Below are 22,308 nucleotides of genomic sequence, written 5' to 3' on the forward strand. Positions count from 1 at the left end.
TCCTGGAGAAGTCTCAGCAGGCCTCCTGTGTGTCTGCTCCACCTGCACTCTGTAATCAGCCCTTTGATAGCATCTCATCGTTTGGACCACCTGGGTGAGATGTGCATCGACCAGGCTCTGACAGCACCTCTCTTAAACTCATTCATCCCTGCAGTGAGCTGTGGCTTACGACACTATCCAGGGCTATGGTCATTTTCATCCCAGCCTCATAACGCATCATCCTACAAAAAGGTCTATGGGTCACGGTTCCCCAAAGAGAAACTTGGGAAAAGAAAAAAAGACTGAGATAAAAAGCTTGCAAAATTTTCCCTGCGGCTTCCACCTTTTAATTTCGTGGAAGTTAGAGGGTGCAGGGAGATCATCATCGCCGTTCGAATACGCAAGATCACTTTCCTTTAATTCCAAGCAAATTAGAAACCAGCATTTGAATGGAGGCTAGCATCCAAAATATGCAGACACCTACAAGGGCAACCCTCGCCAAAAAACACAGCTCCACTCGCCTGCAAGTAATAGCTGTAATCTGCAGAGGTTTCCTTAAGGGGCTTGCTGAGTTTTTCACAGCTCATTTCTTCACCCTCCACCAAAGGTGAAGGTCAGCCATCAAATAATTAATGTCACGAAGCAGATGTGCTGGCGCAAACATCTGTGGCAGTAACAGACCAGGAGCTCATGCTCTTCACAGTGTGGAAACCGTGCTGAGCAAGGATGTCTGGGAAGGAGGGCGCATTTACATTCTCACATGTGTTGGGGATGTGCTAATATTCTCACACTCTCTGGGTTCAGTCTGCGTCCCCTGTGGAGGTTCCTCTGGGAAGAGAAGGAGGGTGTCTCTCCTTTTTCTCCCCTGCCCAACTTGCCCCCAACGCACACACACAGATTTCTGACTTTGACAGGTCGGCTCACATTCATCTGTTCCCACTTTGACCAAAGGGAACAATAAACTGAAAATTACATGATTCCATCCTGGATTCAACTACAGAAGGTTTGGTGTCCTCAAATAATTATAGTCCTGCACTAGCAGCTTAACATCGAGAGCAAATAAACTAGAGACATGTAAGGAGTATGAAATTGAAATCACAACTAAGACGTTTAGAGAGTAGACAATGCTTGATGACAGCCAGACGTTTCTGCAAGACTCACCAGGTAGTTTTCCTTAAGAGAATTAATAGCAGATGAACGTCAGGCTCAGAGAGAACGAAAGGAACAACAACAAATCTGAAAACTACAGACAATTTGGAATAAGGATCAGAATCAGTGTGGTGGTTCCAAGATGCTCAAGCATTGAGGAACAAATAGGCCTCCCTTCCAGTTGAATTAACTCTTTCTCGGCAGCCTTCCTAAATATCTCATAACACGTCTACTAATATCCTATTGAACTTAGTCAAATGGCCACACCCAGTTGAAGGAGAGTCTAGCAGACGTAGCTTGTTTGTTAAGCTGGGGACGTTATCACCAGAAAAAAACAAGCAAACAAAAAACAACAACAAAAGAAACCCTTGAGTTCAGTTGAGAATGAACTTGGGTTATCGACTGGCAGTGTCTGCTCCGAATATCAGGAAATAACCCACTTTAGGGCATGTTAGAGTTGGGGTCAGTCGAGATTTGTGAGCCAACAACTCCAGTTTCTGGAGAACTCAACACACTCCTCTCCACTCGCACTCCCAAATGAGTCGATTGCTCCCTCTGCACTGTGGCTCCCCTCTGCTCGCACATTCCCGGTCTCTGCTGGAGGTCACAACCTGAAATGGGTCTTCAGGGCTGTGTTCCTTCTCCAGGTTCCAGGGGAGAATCTGTTTTCTTGCCTTCTAGGGGCCACCTGCTTTGCTTGGCTCATGGTCCCGCCCTCCATCTTCAAAACCAGGAACATAGCACCTTCCAGTCTCTCTCTCTCTCTCTCTCTCTCCCTCCCTCTCTATCTCCTCTACTTCTGTCACGCCATCTCCTTCTCTAACTCTCCTGCTTCCCTCTTATAAGGACCCTTACAATTACACTTAGGGACCACTTGAGTAATCCAGGGTCATCTCCCCATCTCAAGATCCTTAATTTAATTACATCTGCAAAGTGCCTTTTGCCACATAAGGTGACATATTCCCAGGTTCTGGGGATCAGGACACGGACATTTAAGGGGTTGCGTTATTCAGCCAACCACACCCACCTTAGGATTCTGAACAAAATAACAGGGAAGAGTAGATTTTTCCAAAAGATATTTGCTGTTTGCGTGACTGTCATCTGAGTGTTTCAGCTGATGAATCTGAAAGCATGTTTGAACAGTAAAGCATTAGGTTCTCCACCACTTGACATGATAATACGTGTGCACAGCCATAGGATGGTGTTTCAACATGTTGAGTGTTCCAAGAAATAACCACCGTTGCAGATTGACACCAAGATCTGGAACACCTTGTGAACATACATTTCAAAAAAGAAAGAAGTTATTTACCCTTCAGAAGAGTACCAGTTGGACAAATGAGTTGCATTTCATTTCAAAGAGAAAGCAAGTGGGTAAGATTTATTTTTAAGTAAATATGTGCTGAATACAGGAGAAGAAGTTGAGAAAGCTTGGATAAATGGACACTGTAAGGTTGACTCTTAAAATGTGGCTAAAATTCAAGGCAATAGACACAGCAGTTGTCTAACTCATAATATGGATCATTATGTCGATACAGAGAGAGTTTTACAAATTCAGGTTTCCAGGTGTATATCCAGAGAGCTCCCTCACCCCTTCCACCGTGTGAGGACACAGCGAGAAGACAGCCATCTATGAACCAGGAAGCGGGTTCTGGCCAGACACTGAATCTGCCAGTACCTTGATCTTGGACGTCCAGCCTCCGGAACTGTTGGAAATAAATGTGTGTTGTGTAAACCCTTAAGTCTGTGTTGTTCTGTTATGGCAGCCCGAATGGACTAAGATGGGGGTCTTATGGAGGCGTGGACAGGGCAAGATGTGGGATCCAAGGCACTTAGCCTGTGGGTCCACATGAATTCTCCTTGATGGCATTAAGTAAAGAGGGAACTCTGGTGAACTTCAGATGCAGTCCTGGGAACTCTGACGTCTGCTTTCAGCAACTGACGTCTAAAAAGCCTTTATTCCACTATGGATTTTCACCAAATCCCACTTTCTTACATGAATAACATAACACCATCGAAATGGAAAAGATGAGAGGTTGAAAGAGCAAGAAGGGGAATTGGACCTTCCTCAATATTTTCAAGGTGTGTCACTAAGCTCTTTGGACCCATGAAACCCCATGACACCCCATGACATCATCATCATCCTGGGGTGGGCACTGTTACCAGCTCCATTTTACGCATAAGGGGATGGAAGCACAGAGCAATCAGAGGATTCAGTCAAGTTTCCACAAGCAGTAAGTGGATACGAAATTACCTAGAAGAACTGGGTCTGTAATATGGCAAAGAGGGTAATGCTCCAGCTCCCTATTTACGATCCCACAGGTTGTAATGAATAGCTATCTTTCTCTGTGTTTGCTCCCCTGTTTTCATTCGCCAGCATTTAAACTATAAGTGGGATTTCAACTGTACTGTGTTTATCTTCGAAGGGCTTGACCTGCAGATAGGAATACGCATGCCCAACAGCAAAACAACGTAAGACATGTTTATTGCCATCGATGCTATGAAGTTCTAGAAAGGAAAAGACTAGAAATAAGGCTGGTGCTTACTAAAACCAAATTGAACATACTCTTCTCGTGTCAGCATATTTTGTTTTTCGGGATTGTGTTTTTGCAATAAGCCAGCAATATTCGAACACACACTCTGGATAGCTGTCTCCTTCTTTCTCTTATTTAACAAGTTTGGACAAGGCATCTTGAGCTACTCAAGTTCATTCTATGCATGTGTGAATGTTAAAGACGCACACCGTTATTTTCCTGGCAAAAGTTTGGCGTCCTGTCCTGGCAAGGTCTATGCACCTGGGCCAATGCAAGCCCACCTCAGGTGTGAGAAGAGCCAGGTGCAGCCAGATGTCTTCACTCTTCTGAGAATGTGTACGTTGGCTCGTTACAAAATGCAGACACCCCAACTCCATGAAAGCCTTGTAAAATGTCATTTAAAATAAGAACACCGAAAACATGTTTTAAAAGTAGTGAAGGCAGCGGAGATGAAATTAAAATGGAGTCATCAATTACCTGGAGAACGTGACGAACCAAAAGTCAATGTGGACCGATCACAGAATAGGGGAACATACAATATTTTTATTCAACAGCAAGAGCTTGGAAACGGTCTGAAACCCTGGGACCATTGCCTAACATTTTCCACGTCCCTCAGCCAGACTAGAAACGGCAAGGAACATAAAAAATAGTGAAGAATATTGCACCAAGAAAAATACATCCATTGTAGCATCTCATGAACTAACGCAGAATGGAAAAATCAGAACCAAGCCATTCTCTGAAGCTGGCTTCCCGAATGCACAGGAAATGGGCGGGGAGGTTGGGATTTCCAAGGAGAGTCAACTTCTGGTCCTCATTTGAGAGGGGATGCAGTGACTTACTACCTTGAATCTCTGACATGTTGCCCCTTTCCAACTCAGCAGCACCAGATTCCAGAAAGACAGTATTTCAAGGATGACTTTATGGCCAAATAAGCTAAGAAGCTACAAAGCAGTATAATTTCTGGGGTACTGAGAAGGTGCCTGTATTAGTTGCTTGGGCCGCCATCACAAAGGACCACAGACTGGGGGGCTCAACAACAGACATTTATTTCTCCTAGTTCTGGAGGCTGGAAGTCCAAGACTAGGGTATCTCAGGGCTGGTTCCTCCTGAGGCCTCTCTCTTGGGCGTGTCGAGGCTGTCTTCTCCCTGTGTCCTCACATGGTAGTCCCTCTGTGTGTGTCTGTATCCTCATCTCCTCTTCTTATAAGGACACCAGTCCAATGGGATTAGAATCCACCCTAATGACCTCATTTTACCTTCATCACTTCTTTCAAGACCCATATCCTAATACAGCCCCATTCTGAGGTCCTGGAGGTCAGGACTTCAACAAGCGAATTTTGAGGGAACACAATTCATTCCAACACTGTGCGCCCTCTCAGCAAAGTGTGTTTTGTGCTGAAAGCATCTTCATGCCGCTGGCCTCTGCTCAGTATATTTTATGGGGAATGGGGATGCAAGCACCATCAGCTGGCATTAGCGGCACGGCAGGAGAGAGGATGGTTTAGTGGCGCAAACGCAGGTCATGAAGAACTCTACACGAGATCCTTAAATGTTGGGATTTACCCTCTCAATCAGAGGCTGGCAAACTATAACCCACGGGCCAAATCTGGCCCACCATTTGTTTTTGTAAATAAAAGTTTTATTGGCATACAGCTGCACCTATTCATTGACATATTTTCGATGCCTGCTTTTGTGATAAAGTGGCAGTTGAGTAGCTGTCATGGAAACAAGATATTCTGCAAGGCCAAAGATATTTATTCTATGGCTAGTTATAGAAAAAAAAAAAATGCCAACCTCAGGTCTAAATGATGGGGCGTGTTTGGAAAGGATTTTACTCAAAAGGATGATACTCTCACATTTATGGTCTTATAATTGCTCAAGCAATACTATAGGAGTTGGACTGGAGGGAATCAGTAGATGGCGTATGACCTCAACGGAGGGGGCGTGGAGATGACAGATACATGTGTATGTGGGAATCAGTGGGAGGTAATGCGTGATCCTGACAGCCTGAAATTTGCATCAAGACATAGATGGGAAGTCCATCTTCTGAGAAAGACCACAGTGGGACAGAAGAATTTGCAAATGTTTGCAGTACCCACTATCAGATACGGAGCGGTAATTTTGCCTGGGCGTGGAGAAAGGCTCCCAGGTAGCCTGCAGACCTGGCAGGGTGGGACGCCATTGATCAGTAAGTGATTGTCTCCAAAAGGATCAGAGTCCATGTGCAGCCTCACAGAATGTGGTTTTCGAGGCTGATCCAGGCTTGCAGACTGCAGGCTGGCCCTGGCATCAAAGAAAAGACGGCAAGTCAGGTGCGGCTGCTGGTCTGGGATGAAAGGAGGTGGGCAAGGAAATCGGGGGCATTGGTGACAGAGAGAGAAAGCATTGTGTCAGAGGCTGATTGCCATGAAATTTAAGATTTTGGAGATGATTCAACCATTCCAAGGATTATTAGCAGGACCAGGGTGAGGACTTGGACACTGTCTGCTTTCTCAACTTTTTTGGCCATTTGAGTGAGGTTGAGAGAAGGTCCCTGCAGGGGAGGACTTCAGCCTTAGCACATTTGTCTCCAGCTCTTGTGTTCATTATACCGAGACCCAGTCTTTGAGATGGGCGCAACTCCAGGCTGTGGAATGTGAGCCATTTCCAGCCACAGCAAGTGAAATCCTAAGTCTTGGGTCACTGGTGCCATCTTCATAACACATCTCTAGGGAGTTTGTGTTAAGGAAGCACACAATTTCTTCCTCAAATCATGTTCTGGCAAAGGGAATCATATGTTTCTTATCTAGATGTAGTTGAGCATGAATCAGAATCCAGGTCTGATTTATGGCTTCTATTTCCACGATATCCAGAACTCCAAGTTCCCTGAAACCCTCATTAGCTCAGGAATCAGACCTGGAGCTGGGGTGTACCTCATCCCCCAGACCTGAATTGTAGGGGTCAGCTCGCCCCTGGGGGCTGCAATGAGAAGAGATTGTCCTGCCTCCTCCTCAAAGATTCAACAAAAGTTGACTCAAAATCATACAAAGCAGCCATAATCCCCAACATGTGGCAGGATGCAGACAATGTCTTCTCTCAACTTGCCCATCATTCTGGCTATCCTCAGACCCTCATCTACCCAATCCAGGACGTGGTACTTCACAGCAGGATCCATGTCCAGCTGCAGGGGCTTGAGTTTCTGTGTTTTAGGCCACAAAGAAGTTTCTGTCCCAAACCAATTGGCCAATGTCTTCTCTAGGAGACTAAGCTTTGATGGCCCCATGTGGGGTTATGCTGTTCTTATCAACAGTGGGACATCTTTCCAAAATATTTACCTCTGCCTCTTGGCTGGTCTTGACAGATACCGGGATTGTCTCATCATCTACCAGGGGCAGAAATAAATAAGAGAAGTCTGAGATCAACTGAAGCTCCAGTCTTGGACAGTATCCCAAGGAGGACCCCACAGAAACAGAGGGAAGAAGTAGAGGTTGGCCATAGGACTGTCCATGCACCTGGATGAGGAGGGCAGGAGAAGGTCCCATGCAAACAAAAGACCCCTGCCCATGGTTGGTGTTTGGGACCACAGAGCTCTGTCATTCTTGGGCTATGAGTGGAGATGTGGTTTTCTAGGCAGTGGTGTCTCCAGGATTCTAGCAAAGAAAGTTCTGGTCATGCCAGAAGCAAGGCTGCAAAGAGAACAGAACCAAACCAGAGCAGGCTTCTCTGTGAATAGTGTAAGTTTTCTAAAGAAATCATTGGTGTGGAGTCCTGCCCGAGTTGGGGTTCACCCTGCCTGCAAGGAGTTCCAGGTCAAGCAGGATGAGGCTAATGTAAAAAATATGCAAACAGAATGCAGAGAGAGCCTGGGGAAGATGTGGCCTCGGGGGTGATGGTGTTGGAAAAGGTTCCCCAGTAAGCAGAGACACTTGGAATTTGTTTGTTTGTTTTGCTGAGGAAGATGTGCCCTGAGCTAACATCTGTGCCACTCTTCCTCCACTTTAGATGTGGGTTGCTGCCACAGCATAGCCAATGAGTAGTGTGGGTCCATGCCTGGGGTCCAAACTGATGAACCTGGGCCACTGAAGTAGAGCATGTGGAACCTTAACCACTAGGCCATGGGGTTGGCCCCTAGATTTTTTTTATCATAGTAAAATACATATAACATAACATTGACCCTCTGAACCATTTTTAAGTGTACAGTTCAGTGACATGAAGCACATTCACATTGTTTAACCATCCCCACCATCCATCTCCAGAATGCGTTCATCTTCCCACACTTGAAACTCCTTCCTCATTAAACGCTAACTCTCCATCCTCTGCCCCAGCCCCTGGCACCCACCATTCTACTTTGTGTCTCTATAAATCTGACTCCTCTAAGGACCTCATATAAATGGAGTCATACAGTATTTGTCCTTTTGTGTCTGGCACATTTCAATGAGCATCATGTCCTCCAGGTTCATCCATGTTGTAGTATATGTCAGAATTTCCCTCCTTCTCAAGCCTGAATCATATTCCATTGTATGGATGGACCACATTTTGCTTCTCCATTCATCCATCACTGGACACTTGAGTTGCTTCCATGTTTTAGCTATTGTGAATAAAGCTGCTGTCAACATGAGTGTACAGATATACATTCAATTCTCTGCTTTCGATTCTTTGGGATACACACCTAAGAGTGGAATTGCTGGATCACATGAAAATTCCATTTTTAATTTTTGAGGAGCTGCCATATTGTCCTGGGCAATGTTATTATCATGTGGAAGCTGAAAACCAAGGTGCTATTGGGATCTACACTTGAAAATTTAGACATCTTGCTCCTCTTTGGTTCACTATGCTAGAAAAACCCACTGACTCAGAGATGTTTCAGATCAGTGAGAGTGTGGCATTGACCAATTGATCATTGATAATGAAAACAGATGGATCAGGGTGAATATCATGATGCAAAACCAAGAGAGACGAAGACCATACGTACTTCAAAACCACATAGTTATACGCTATGAATGGCAGACTTTTTTTCCCCCTGGCTTGGTGGGTGAAGAAAAACAGGAAAAAAACAACAATTAATGAGAAAATGGAGGTAACAATTTTTTAAATCAGCAAGTAAACTATTAATCGATGGTATGACCGTGAACAAGTCTTTCAACGGATGTCAACTGAACACAGTTGAACTCACAACATATTTTAGGGAACTGAGAACTGGAGGGGCATGGGGCCACAGTCCAAGGCATGTGGGTTCAAGTCCCATGGGACGGTGCTGGTTTCTGGGGAAACGGTGACCAGTAATACCACGTGGGCTGTAACAGGAACTTAAGAAGCTGTAGGCACAGGTGATGGAGGTCAGAAAGGAAGCAAAGAGATAGGTCACTGAGAGAGGCAGGAAAGAGGCAACATTTGAAGCAGCCGTGCAACCCATGGAAATAGAGGGTGTCCAGCAGACAGAAGGGCATGACCATACTTGGGATGAGAAAGAGCCAGTGAGGGCAGGGGCAGGTGAGAAACATTCAAACAGTGAGAGAAGTGGCTAGCAGAATAGTCGAGGGCCATGAGGTGTCTTGTCATGTCCCATTGTTGAGTGAGGAAAACCACAACATTCCTCTCTTGCTAAGATGGATCTGAGCATTAGGAGAGCTTTGCCAATTCTCCAAGTTGCAAATGAAGTGTGTTGTTATTACATCCTTGCCCCTGGCTGCAGTTGGCTTCCAAGGGTTGGAGTGAATTTCTGAGTGTCAGGAAGGAAGAGATACGGTGAGTTAAAAACAAAGGACATTTATATCTTCACATGTTTGCATGTATCTATACGGGGTGGGTAGAATTGTGTCCCCCCAAAAGATATACTGGAGTCCTAGCCCCCGGTACCTGTGAATGGGACTGTATTTGGAAATAAGGTCTTTGTAGCTGGAATCAAGTGAAGACGAGGGTGTCCTGGAGGAGGATGTCCCTAAATCCAATGACAGTGTCCTCATCAGAGACAGAAGAGGAGACACAGACACAGAGGAGAAGCCACCTGAGGACGGAGGCAGAGACAGGAGGGAGGCGGCCATCAGCCCAGGAGTACCTGGAGCCCCAGAAGCTGGAAAAGGCAGGAGGGACTGTCCCCTGGAACACCCTGGAGGGAGCGCGGCCTTGATGATACCTTGTATGGAACTTAGTTATAGCAACCTTTGGAAACTAATATATCAGTAGAATTCTGCATTCATATAACTATATTGATAGTTTTTTGCTTAGATCTGTGTTTTCGATCCTATCAGAATCCATTCATTGTCTTATTAATTCAGTCACATAGAGAAAACTTCTAAGCTACTGTCTGATTTTCTGGATTTCTGTTGAGAGCGATTCTCTTGTCAGTGGCTGCTCAAGCCATCATGTCTTTAACTGAGCTCCTCAAAGGAGAATCATGTCTTTAACTGAGCTCCTCAAAGGAGAATCCACGATGAGAGAAAAGTCAGGGGATCCCCCTCACTCTCACCCTTGGTCAGCAGGAGCACTGGGTGGCTGCAGGAACTCTGACAGCCTCTGTCCATGCTAGGAAAGCAATTGGAGAAGGCTTTTTATATAGGCGTGTTGTTCTGGTTTTCTTTGCTCAAAAGAGAGAAAATAAACATTTACTGGCATGAAGCCATTAAGAGGTTTGCTTTCAAACCCAGAGGGTCACTGCACATTCTGGGATGGTTAGGAGGCAGACGAGAAATGAGTCTCCCCCAAGACCATGCCCATGACTTGGTCCCAATGTACTCATGACTGCCATGGTCTATGCTTTAATCGTTAAGGATCAAAATCAATCTCCTGCTTCATGATTCAGCAACTATTACTTTAGACACTGAAAATACAAGCATTTCATGAGGAAATGATTTTTTAAATAATAGCACTATTCACAATGGCCAAAAAAGGGAAAACAGTCCAAGCGTCCATTGACGGGTGAACGTATAAACAGAATGTGGTCCATCCATACAATGGAATATTGTACAGCCACGAACAGGAATGAGGTACTGACACACGCTACAATATGGATGAACCTTGAAAACATGATGCTCAGCGAGAGTATCCAGACACGAAAGCCCACATAGCGTGTGACTCCATTTACGTGAAATGTGCAGAACAGGCAAATCCATAGAAACAGAAAGTCAATTAGTGGTGTCAGGGGCTTGGGTGAGAGACGACTAGGGACTAACTGCTTATATGTTAGGGAGTTTTCTTTTGGGGGATGAAAATGTTCTGGAACTAGATAGAGGTGGTGTTTGTGTAGCACAGTGACTGTACTAAAGGCCACGGAACTGCATACTTTGAAATGGTTCATTTTACGTTCTGTGAATTTTGCCTCAATAAATTATTTTTAAAACAGTAATAGTGAGAGCAGCATGGTGACCACAGCTAGATCCTGGAAAAATTACTGCAAACCTTGATATCACCATTTAAACATAATCATTTTTGTGTTCTTATACCAAATGTGTAGATAGATAGATAGATAGATAGATAGATAGATAGATAGATGGATGATTGATAGATGATAGGTGAGAGGGATAAACAGATAGATAGACATATGAGAAATAGATTGATAGATGATTGATAGAAGATAGATAGATGATAAATAGATAGATACAGATAGACAGATGATAGATAGATTCATAGATAGATAGATGATTGATAGATGATAGACAAAGGTAGATAGATGATAGACAAATAGACACTCATGAATTTCACTAAAATAAACTTTTGTGTATCTTATGTTAAAAAAAACAAGTGGGCACAGTTGAAAAATCTTTCCTAAATCCTTTCCCCCTCAAAAATAGTAGTAACAGGGCCAGCCCCATGGCATAGTGGTTAAGTTGGGCACACTCCACTTTGGTGGCCCGGGTTCGCAGGTTCAGATCATAGGCGTGGACCTACATCACTTGACAGCCATGCTGTGGCAGTGACCCACATACAAAATAGAGGAAGATTGGCACAGATGTTAGCTCAGGGACAATCTTCCTCAGCAAAAAAAAAAAAAAAGTAATAATAATAAAAAGTGGCACGTGTTGGTTCAGGAAACTATCAACAACCAAGACTGCCCAAGTTGACCTTTGGGGGAAGACTAAAATTCTGGGCCAAGGTTCTTGGTCAGTTAGTAGATGTCTGTTTGCATTATGTTTGCATTTCAACTTCAACCTTTCCAGAAGGTGTTCAGATTTATATTTAAGAAGAGTTTTATAAGTTGGAGACTGGTGTTATCATTTGTTTTTGAAAATCATTGCCATCCTTCGCTTTCTAACTCACAGGAGAGGGAGACTTTGCTAGCTCAAGGTTTATCATGTAACAGGATTCTTTTGGTGGAACAAGGAACTGAACATTTCGAGTAGCCACTCAGTCTTCCAAAGGATTTGAGGAGCCTTGGCCACTTGTTGTCCCAATGACCAAGTCCCATAGACCCTGCTGGCATTTTCTGTTTCCCATTGAAACATCCCTGAGCATAAGGGCATGCTAAATATTTTTATTTCAGAGCTGATTCGTCTCTGCTTGAACGTCCTGGCTTAAAGAATCATACAGAAATCCAAAGCAAAGCAAACTTTAAAGGCAGGCATACTGGCATTCTTTAATGAGACAACTTTCATGAGATAAGACACTGAACGGTTATAATTGGTCAATGAATCAAGTTGGTGGTACACGTATGGACACAATCATCTTATTCAATATCTAGACATCTGGACCCTTTATTCACCCAAAGCAATGAGTGTTTGGAGATTATGACAGATGTGGTTGGTATTTTTCAATGGCTAGTGGGGCTTAATGCAGAACACCTACCAAGTGACAATCTTCATGGCGTGAAGGTTTTGATTAGTGTAGACAATCACTTTAAAAGGTTTGGTCCTCAGTATGAACTCTTCTGGAAGGTGAGGAAGGCAGAGTTTGTTGAGACTTGCTTTGCTCCTTCTAAGACACTCAGCCCTCTGTGAGGGTTTTGGCTCACTTAAGTCGAAGTACAGTGATCACCAATAAAAATGCTCCATCTTGGTGAAACTAGGTAGCATCATAGAGGTGTAAAGTCAGAGAGAGAGGGAGAGACGAAGAAGGAGGAGGAAAATATGGACCTACATGGTTGTGTTGAGTGATTCCCATTTGCCACATTTCCTTTCTCTTAAACGTTGCAAACACTAAGCTTTAGCTGCTGTAGCTTGATCAATGAAACAATGTATACATAAAGATATTCAAGGAGAAAAGCATTAAATACTTTATGAAATATAGGAACTATAGAAGATCTTTATTTTGCCATCAAGAAACTTGCAATCTGCCTCCTATTCTAATCTAGACTTGTGTTAAATGACTTGTCTAAACCTTTCAATTTTATCTTGGATCTTGATGATACCTGTTTGGTTTTGTTGTTTGTTTATCAAACTTAAGCCTTGGAGATATAAATCGTTTCCAATTTTACTGTGAGGTTATTTTCACCGCAGACAAGGAGCGCCAGCCTTCTCTGGAAATCCAACTTGCATTCGTCTAGGCTCTGAAATGCTCGTCAACGCTCTGAGACACCGTGAGAGGAGACGAATGTACGTGAAAAGTTGAATTTCAGGCTCTGTTGGAAGAAAATATCTTCTGGACTGTGCCAGATAGTTTGATGTTCAAGCCCCTTGCATGGTTATCCTCCCTTGAATAGGAACTCATAGGCCATTTCATTTTTTTACGAAGTTAACTGGTGTTTTTATCTGAGCTGAATAGTCACATGGTGGACAAGGAAAGTCAAGTCTACTGAATTCCCGGGTGAGTGAGAGAGAAGAGATTGGCTCTTCCAAAAACATGGGTGAATTATGTTTATTCTGTAAAGTAAATAAATAGAAGTCATAATATATCAATAGATAAGAAGAATCACTTTCCAAAGGAAGTTATCTTGAAAGCCGAATGAGAGAATGTACTGGAAAAATACAAATCCCAGGGGAAAGACCCGTTAAGTGGTATCTACTGCCCTCTCGTGGAGGTTGTTTGAACAGAAAAGAGCCCATGGATTTATCACCCCAAAATATATTTTTTTAGCTATTATTAGACGGGTTGTTTCCAGCATTAAGAAATGAACAAAAAAATCTGCAAATGTTTCTTGTTAATTTATGTAGTTGTTGAATAATCCACAAAGCCACAATCAGCAACATCAGCGAATATTCTGTATACAAGTGGCTGATGGGTTTGCAGTTCAAGTGACCATAAAGTAAATTGTTCCTTCCTTTTTCCAAAGGTTAAGCAATAAATGAAATTACAAAAAAATGTTTGAATTCGTCATGTTTGAATCTGCATGGTCCACTTATCTTTTAGGAGTTTCGCAAGATCCACTGGCACCACACTGTAATAGTCCACCAGTAACAAAAGAATAAGTGGAACATTTCTGCACAGTTTTACAATTGTTGGAAATGTCTTGACAAGAACAAAGTCTCCTGAAGGCAACAGATGGGAGGAGCACAGTTTTCATTGCTTTATTCTGTTCGGTTATAATTTCTTTTTTTATTCCTAGTTCCACAGGGAATTTTCAGAACCGAAAAAGTATGTGGCAACACTTAATTGCTGGATCGATGAAGCCAGGAGGCTCTGAGCTCACTTGGAGAGCCAGGGACTTTCCTAAGTGTTGAGAAGGAGCCAGAGCAAGGAACACAGAATGGGGGAAAACCACTACCTTCTGGTTCTCGCAGGTGACAGGGAAGAGACGAAATGCATCACATTCTAAACGGTCCTCACTGTGTTCATCTGACCCCGTGGTCCTCAACACAGGTGATTGTACCCGCAGGGGACACTTGGCACTGTCTGAGATATTTTTGGTTCTCACAACTTGGGGTTGGGTGTTACTGGCATCTGGTGGGTGGAGACCATGGATGCTGTTCCACACCCTACAGTGCACAGTATGCCTCACCAGAGTGTGGTTCAGCCCCAAATCTCAGTAGTGCTGAGGGCAAGAAACCCTGTCTTAGCATGAGACACTGTCTGTCTGTCTATCTATCTGCCTACCTATCCATCTACTCATCCATCCATCCCACCATCTCTCTCTCTCTCTCTTCTTTCTTTCTTTCTATCTATCTATCATCTATCTATCCTATTGGTTCTGTTTCTCTCAAGAACTCATACCTGGTATGGAGGAAGGAAAGCCTGTGTCTCTATGCATGAGAGGAAGAAAATCCAGGCAATTGGCAGAATTGGGATGTGTGGGGAGGTAGAGTGGAGCCCCAGAAGAGCAGCCCCATGGAATTTTGAGAGAACCCCTTGACATTCGATCATCTAGATCCTGGTCCCAAGTTCCCCAGTCAATGGGAGTTAGATTCTTGTGGAACAAAAACAGACCAGTCAACTTCCCTTTACCACTTAAAAGGCCATTAGACAACCACAGTCTGAGTCAAGGATTCTCAGAATAGGATAAAGAATAAGTTTCTACCACACTGCAGAACCTTCTAGATTTGCCTGGCACTGGGCATTTTCCAGCGATGTGGGAACTTCAGTTTTGAAACCATGAAGGTCCCAGGCGAGTGGGGTCAAATTGGTCACCCTAGCTCCTGGGACAGGGGAAGAATCAATAAATTAAAAAGCTGTGAAAAGTAAAATTGGCCTAAGTCATGACGGCTTGGGGAACACGGTTGTCTGGGAAGGAGACAAGCAGGCGATTGAGAAAAGGAGCATTGTTAAGTCGTACCAGATGCAAAAAGATGGATCAGTCAGTTATATTTCTCAAATGTGATTCATTTATCTTTTTTTTCCCAAAGTTAAAAGTTTTCTTTAAATAGGTAAAGTTATTCCCCAGGGTACCTAAAGACTTCAGTGGAAAGCAATTTAACTTGTAAAATGGAAAATATAGACAAAGTTTAATTCTATAACACTTTAGGAAAGAAGGGATCATTATATGGCATTCCAAATTTAAATCCCAATAGCTGTTAGGCCTCCAATATACAAGAATAAGAAAAATGTGCTTAAAATGGCAAGCATGGGGATGCTCATCTATGCTTCCTGTCTTGTGTCTGCCACCATTCTGAATAGAGGTCGCCTTTAGCCTGCAACTGAAACCACATTTCCAAGATCCAGTGAGGTTTGCAATCCTTGACAGAGTCTAGTCGAAGGATTTCCACCTAAGTCTTTCCCTTAAGCTAACAAAATGAAGGGTATGCAGGTGTGACGGGCATTAGGGGGATGGTAAAGGAACATACGTGGTGACCTCCTTCACAGGAAATTAGCTCTGGGAAAGATGAAAAGGTTACACACATTCAACAGATTAGCTGGTGCACGCTGCCTTGAATCCTGTGCATTAATTAAATTCTCAGATAATCCAGGACCTCCTTGCTCAAGAAGTCAATAACAACCAGTGCCGTGACGACTGCCATCCCAACGGGGAACAAACTGTCTGCATTTAGGAGAAGATCCAGGTTTGGGGCTGAAGCTTACAAGATTTGGGGGGTCATCTTGAAGAAAATGGATTTAAACCTATCCTACTTTTGGAAATGTCTCAGGCTCCTCCTCCGCCATCCTCCTTCCATCCCTCTCCTCTTTCATGGGGTCAGATGTGCATCATGAGCTAAAGGCTCCTGTTTCTTCTGCATTATCCTCCATAGACATTTCCCCCAATAATTCCATCTCAAGATAGACTTCTTGCAGGACCTCCAGTGACAGAACGTCTAATATGTGAAAGAAGAATGGAGTTATAAACTGGACAAAAATTGGGTCAAGCTGGAAGAGGAAAAAACCAGAGTAAAAGCATTCTAAGTTCACTGTGTTGCTTAGTGAAAGGTAAATATTTTCATGACTTTCAAGTGTGAGATAAGAACTACTGTATAATTCAGCAATTCCACTGCTGTGTTTTTATCCAAAAGAATTGAGATCAGAGTCTTGAAGAGACGCCTGCACTCCCTGTTCACTGCAGCATTATTGACAAGAGGCGAGACAGGGAGACCACCAAACTGTCCTCCCACAGATAAACAGACAAAAGAAAAATGTGGTCTATACATACAACGGGATATTTATTAGTCATCCATAAAAAAGAAGGAAATCCTGCAATATTCAACAATATGCATGAGCCTTGAGGGCATTGTGTTCAGAGAAAGAAGCCAGACCCAGAGGGACAAATAACATATGATTCCACTTACATGAGGTGCCTAAAATAGTCGAACTCCTAGAAACAGGGAGAAGAACAGTGGATTCTGGGGGCTGGGGGGACAGGGAAATGGAGAGTTGCAGTTTAACAGTAAAAACTTTCAGTTATGCAAGATGAGTAAGTTCTAGAGATTCGCTGTACAATGTAGTGCACATGGTTAACAGTATGTACGGTGCACTTAACAATTGCTTGAGGGTACATCTCATGTTAAGTGTTAGAATATAGGCAGGTAGATAGATGATAGATAGCTGTGATTGATAGATGATAGGTAGGTAGATATAGCTAGCTAGCTAGATGGATAGATAGATATGATTGATAGATGATAGATATGATTCACAGATGATACATAGATAATAAAGTCAGATGATAGATAGATATTAGAGCTAGATGACAGATAGATACGATTGATAGATGATAGACTGATCGATCGATAGATATGGTTAGATGATAGATACATAGATATATACCTACACACATACATAGATAAAACTAACTTCCAAACCAAAAGGAACAAAAAAGAAAAAAGGGAAAAAATAAATTCAAATGTCGGCCAAAAGAAGAGAGAAAAGAATCACAGAAATGTAAAACAAATAGGAAGCATAAAATATAGAGGTAAAATGAATCTCAAGATATTTGTAATAGCAATAGGGATACTCATGAAAACACATAGACTGAACATAAAAAGTAAAGCCAGCTATACACTGGTTCCAAGAGATACACCTCAACTTCAGATGACTGGAAGGTTGAACATAAAATAACAGACAGAGACGATCAGACAAATAATAACCAGAAGATTTGAGGCCCTGGTTGGTGGAAGTCATTGGGTGGAGAAATGTGTCATCCTGGCCCTTGACTTAGTCTGTTCAGGCTGCTATAACAAAACAATCATAAACTGTGTGGCTCATAAACAACAGACACATACTTCTCCCAGTTCTGGAAGCTGCGAGTCGAAGGTCAAGGCACTGGCAGATTTGGCGTCTGTTAAGAACTCTTCCTGGTTTATTCTCGCTGTGTCTCGCATGGTAGAAGGGGCGAGGGAGCTCTCTGGGGTCTCTGTTATAAGGACACTAATCTCATTCTTGAGGGCTCCATCCTCATGACTGAATCACCCCCCCAAAGGCCCCACCTCCTGACACCATCAACATTGGGGGTTAGGTCTCAACACATCAATTTTGGGGGGACACAAACTTTGAGCCTGTAACACCCCTCCAAGCCACCTCCATAAAGGCAGTATCAGGCCGCCCAGGAGACTCTCATGAAATGCATTCAGTCCCATTCATGCCCCAGGACATTGAAATAGCCAGGTCTTATCCAGACACTGGTTCCAGAAGCCTGTCCAGATGCTGACATTTCCACAATGACATGGGTTATCTAACTTACTGATCCTATGTGGGACATTGCATTTGCTTTTCATAAGGAGAATATTAAAATATGTTAACTCAACAGGACTTCACAGAGCATCCAGGAGAACCCCATCCGTTTAATACACCATTGAGGAATATCGATCGGGTGGAAGAATTCAGGGCTGTGTTCTGAAAATGAATGTATACTCTCTTCTCATTATAGAAAACTTGAAGCCATGGAATAAATTCTAGCTATTAAAGAATGTCTTCACATTTTTAAAAAAAAAAAGCCTCAGTGCTATTTTTGGTGACATGATCTGTGTCTTATTCACAAAAAGTTATTTTGTGATAGTGGTTTTGACTGAGGCTTTTAAATTTAGATCACCTCATCAAAGAATAGGGTCTTTCATGTGGGGAAAATAAAGAAGGAAAATATTGAGTTAAAGAAATAGCCCTAGAGGCCAGCCCCATAGTGTAGTGGTTGAGTTTGCTTCACTCGGCTTTGGGGGCCTGAGGTTCGTGACCTGCACCACTCGTCAGCCATGCTAGGGTGGCATCCCACATACAAAATAGAGGAAGACTGGCACAGAGGTTAGCTCAGAGTGATTCTTCCTCACCAAAAAAATAAGAAGAAGAAATAGCTCTATAGTCCAGCAAAAATGCATTTTTAAACCATTTGGGTATTAACTGAATGTGACATGGAATATTTGAGCTCTCTGTCTTTCCATGGCCAACCCAGGTCAGTTCTTCAGAAATCCCTGCAATGAACTAAAATTGAGATAAGCCCAGAAAATGCTTGTTGTGCTTTTTTTTGTCTTGTCATACGTATGACTTTTTATGGGAAAAAATACTTAATACTTGGCTCTCATTGACTAGCTCTTCTGCAGAAAGTTACATAATCACCCTATCTGTAAGGAATTAAGAGAGCTGATCAGGCTTATAATTGACAGATGAATGGATAGACATTTAACCTACATAGATAGATAGATAGATAACAGATAAATAGATAGATAGATAGACACATAGATACATAGAGAGATAGATACATAGAGAGATGATAGAATTAGAGAGAGAGATGTCTTCCTATAGCATGGAAAAATATCAAAATGCATTGGCAAATATCTCAACGAAAATGAAAAATGTTTACTTAATTTTCAAAAATATTTGCACTATTGTGAAACAATTCATAAAACCAACAATATTCTAGGATGTTTATCTGGTCCTTCTAACTTTTGTCATTTACTCTACATCAGGGTTTCTCAGTCTTAGCACTATTTGACATCTGGGCCAAATATTTCTCTGTGGTGGCCCATCCCATGCACCGTAGCATCTTGAGCAACATCCCTGGTCTCCACTCACTAGATGCCAGTAGTATTCCATTCCCCCAGTGGTGACAACCAAAAAACATCTCCAGATATTGCCAAATGTCCCCTGGTGGGAGGTGGGGAGGAGTAGTGCCCCAAATGACAACCATTGATGGTAGACCTAAAATCTCAATTTCTCAGCCATTGTCATCCAGCTCATCCTACTATGTGATGGTTAATTTTATATGTCAACTTGGCTGGACCACGGTGCCCAGTTATGTGGTCAAACATTATTCTGGATATTTCTGTGAGGGTGGTTTTTGGTTAAGATTAACATGTAAATCGATAGACTTTGAGTAAAGCAGATTGCCCTCCATAATATGTGTGGGCCTCATCCAATTAGTCGAAGGCCTGGATAGAGCAAAGACTGACTTCCTCTGAAGAAAAGGGAATTCTGCAGCAAACGGCCTTTGGTCTTGAACTGCAAGTCTTTCTTGAGTCTCCAGCCTGCAGGCCTACTCATCAAATTTTGGATTCTCCAAGCTTCCACGATCATGTGAGTCAATTTCTTAAAATAAATCTTTCAATAGATGGATAGATGGATGGATGGTTGGTTGTATGAATGGATGGATGGATGGATAGATAAAAAGATAGATAGATAGATAGATAGATAGATGGATGGATAGAGACATGGATGGATAGTTAATTACCTATGTATCCATATACATGTGTACACATCCTGTTGGTTCTGTGTTCTGGAGGAACCCTGACTTGTAAATATTGACTCTAAGTATCACCTAGGAGACATTCTCTTTTCCTTTGCCTCATCCAAGAATCCAGGATTTCACCCCACACTCATCTTCTTCCTCCAAGTCCCATTTCCTACAGTGTCCCTCTGGCCATCAAGAAAGTCCTCATGGGTCTGAATTCTCAGCAATGCTAAGGCAATCAATCAGGATGTTTCCTGGACTCTCATTTCATACTCACTTTCCTGTCTGGGTAACCCTGACTTGGAGTTTCAGTACCTTCTTGAGATATTTAATTCTTTCTAAACCATTATCTGTTTGCTGGGAAGTTCAGGAAGTTCAAAAAGTCTTCTCTTTCATTTTCTTGCAAAATCTGCATTGAGAAAGAATTGAGCTGGCAGTTTTTTTTAAATTGAGATGAAAAACACATAACATAAAAATAACCATTATAAAGGGAACTATTCAGGGGCATTTAGGAACATTGACAAAGTTAAGCAACCACCATCCCTGTCTAGTTCCAGGACATTTTCATCTCCCTAAAACACCCCTTATACATAAGCAGTCACCCTCCATCCCCCTCCTCCAGCCCCTGGCAACCACTAATCCACTTTCCATCTCCACAGATTTGCCTTCTGGACACTTCGTATCAATGGAGTCATGCACTGTGTGGTCTTCTGTGTCTGGCTTCTCTCACTGAGCACTATGTGGTTCATCCACATGGAAGCATATATCAGAACTTCATTCTTTTGTGTTTGTTTCAACAGTTTTATTGGGAAAGAGGTGCTGGCTGTGTTTTATCAGGAAAACCTATGTGACTTCTGGAAAACCTATAAGTCCTATTGATCCATCTGTGGATCTATTATCTCCTTATAGCTTGATTTAATGTGGATGGTGAAAAGACTATCATTTTTCGTTTGAGTTCTTTTTTCATTCACTCATTCATTCATTCATTCATTTACCCACTCACTGTAATTAAGAGAAACTAGGAGGCTCTCATCTGAGGAAATTCTTGATAATAGAACATTCTGCTTACTTCCCCAAAACATATGTGTCAGTTTGAATTGGTTTCAATACATCCCTGAATGGTTGAGTTATACAAAGCCATCCACTGTCTGCAGACTTGCCTTTGACCTGACACATAATCAACTATATGACTCCTGAAAACTTACAAAGTGGAGGGAAGCAGATCTAAGAACACTCTCCATGAAAGTTGACTGTGTGTTCCATCACACTGGGAAGTGGAACGTTGCAAGTTATACATGTTGGACTGTCATCATCTTACAACCTACTCTCAGCTCACGAAGTTAGAGAAAAACACAGATAATGTATTCTCCCAGTGGCTGCCTGATTGCCAAATGGTTTATTAGAACATGCAGAAAGAAGCTCAAAAACATGAGGGATTTCTGTAAGGATTTCAAGGTAGGTGCCTGGAATTGTGATATTATGATTTCACAGGATCTTGTGTAGACACAAAAGCATTAAGAGCAATGTGGAAAGAAACATCTTTTCAGTCTCTTTTCACTTTGATTTCATCATCTTACTTTGAAGAAAATGAATCAAGTTTCAATGAAAACGAGTATTTCCAGAAATAGGAGCCAAAGACACAAATCTTTCTCTTCGGTGCTCCCTGTAAGATGAGCAGCACGCGGAAAGCGAAGGAATCAGTAATTTCATTCTCTGCATTGCATCCTAACGTATGTGTTAGGATGGTAGAGTCTCTTATGAAATCAACCCCTATGGTGAAAACACCCTAAGCGAAATTTCTGGAGTATCAATGTTGTGACAAAAATCCAGTTACCCCGAGTTTTATTGGCGTTTCTCGTTTACTGAAGGTTTATTTAGCGAAGGGCTCTTCACTTCCAGCTCTTGAGTTGGCTGCAGCAATGGCAAAGGCCTTGGTGTGTTTATTTGTCTCCCTCCATATAAAACCTGAGGATAGCACTGACACTTGCCTAATGACATCATACGACCACTTCCCACTTCTTGATAACACACCTCACACCACCGTGCGGGACAAGCACAGATTGCTGCTGCTTCTTCAGTTTCAGAGAATTTCTTTTTTTTTTTTTTAAGTTTATTTTATTGTGGTAAGAACCCTTAACAAGAAATCTACTCTCTTAACAAATTTTTAAATGTGCCATTCACTAGTCTTGACTATAGGCACGAGGTTGAAGGGCAGATCTCTAGAAC

This window comes from Equus asinus, chromosome X, assembly GCF_041296235.1.
Source record: "Equus asinus isolate D_3611 breed Donkey chromosome X, EquAss-T2T_v2, whole genome shotgun sequence".
Lineage (NCBI taxonomy): Eukaryota > Metazoa > Chordata > Mammalia > Perissodactyla > Equidae > Equus > Equus asinus.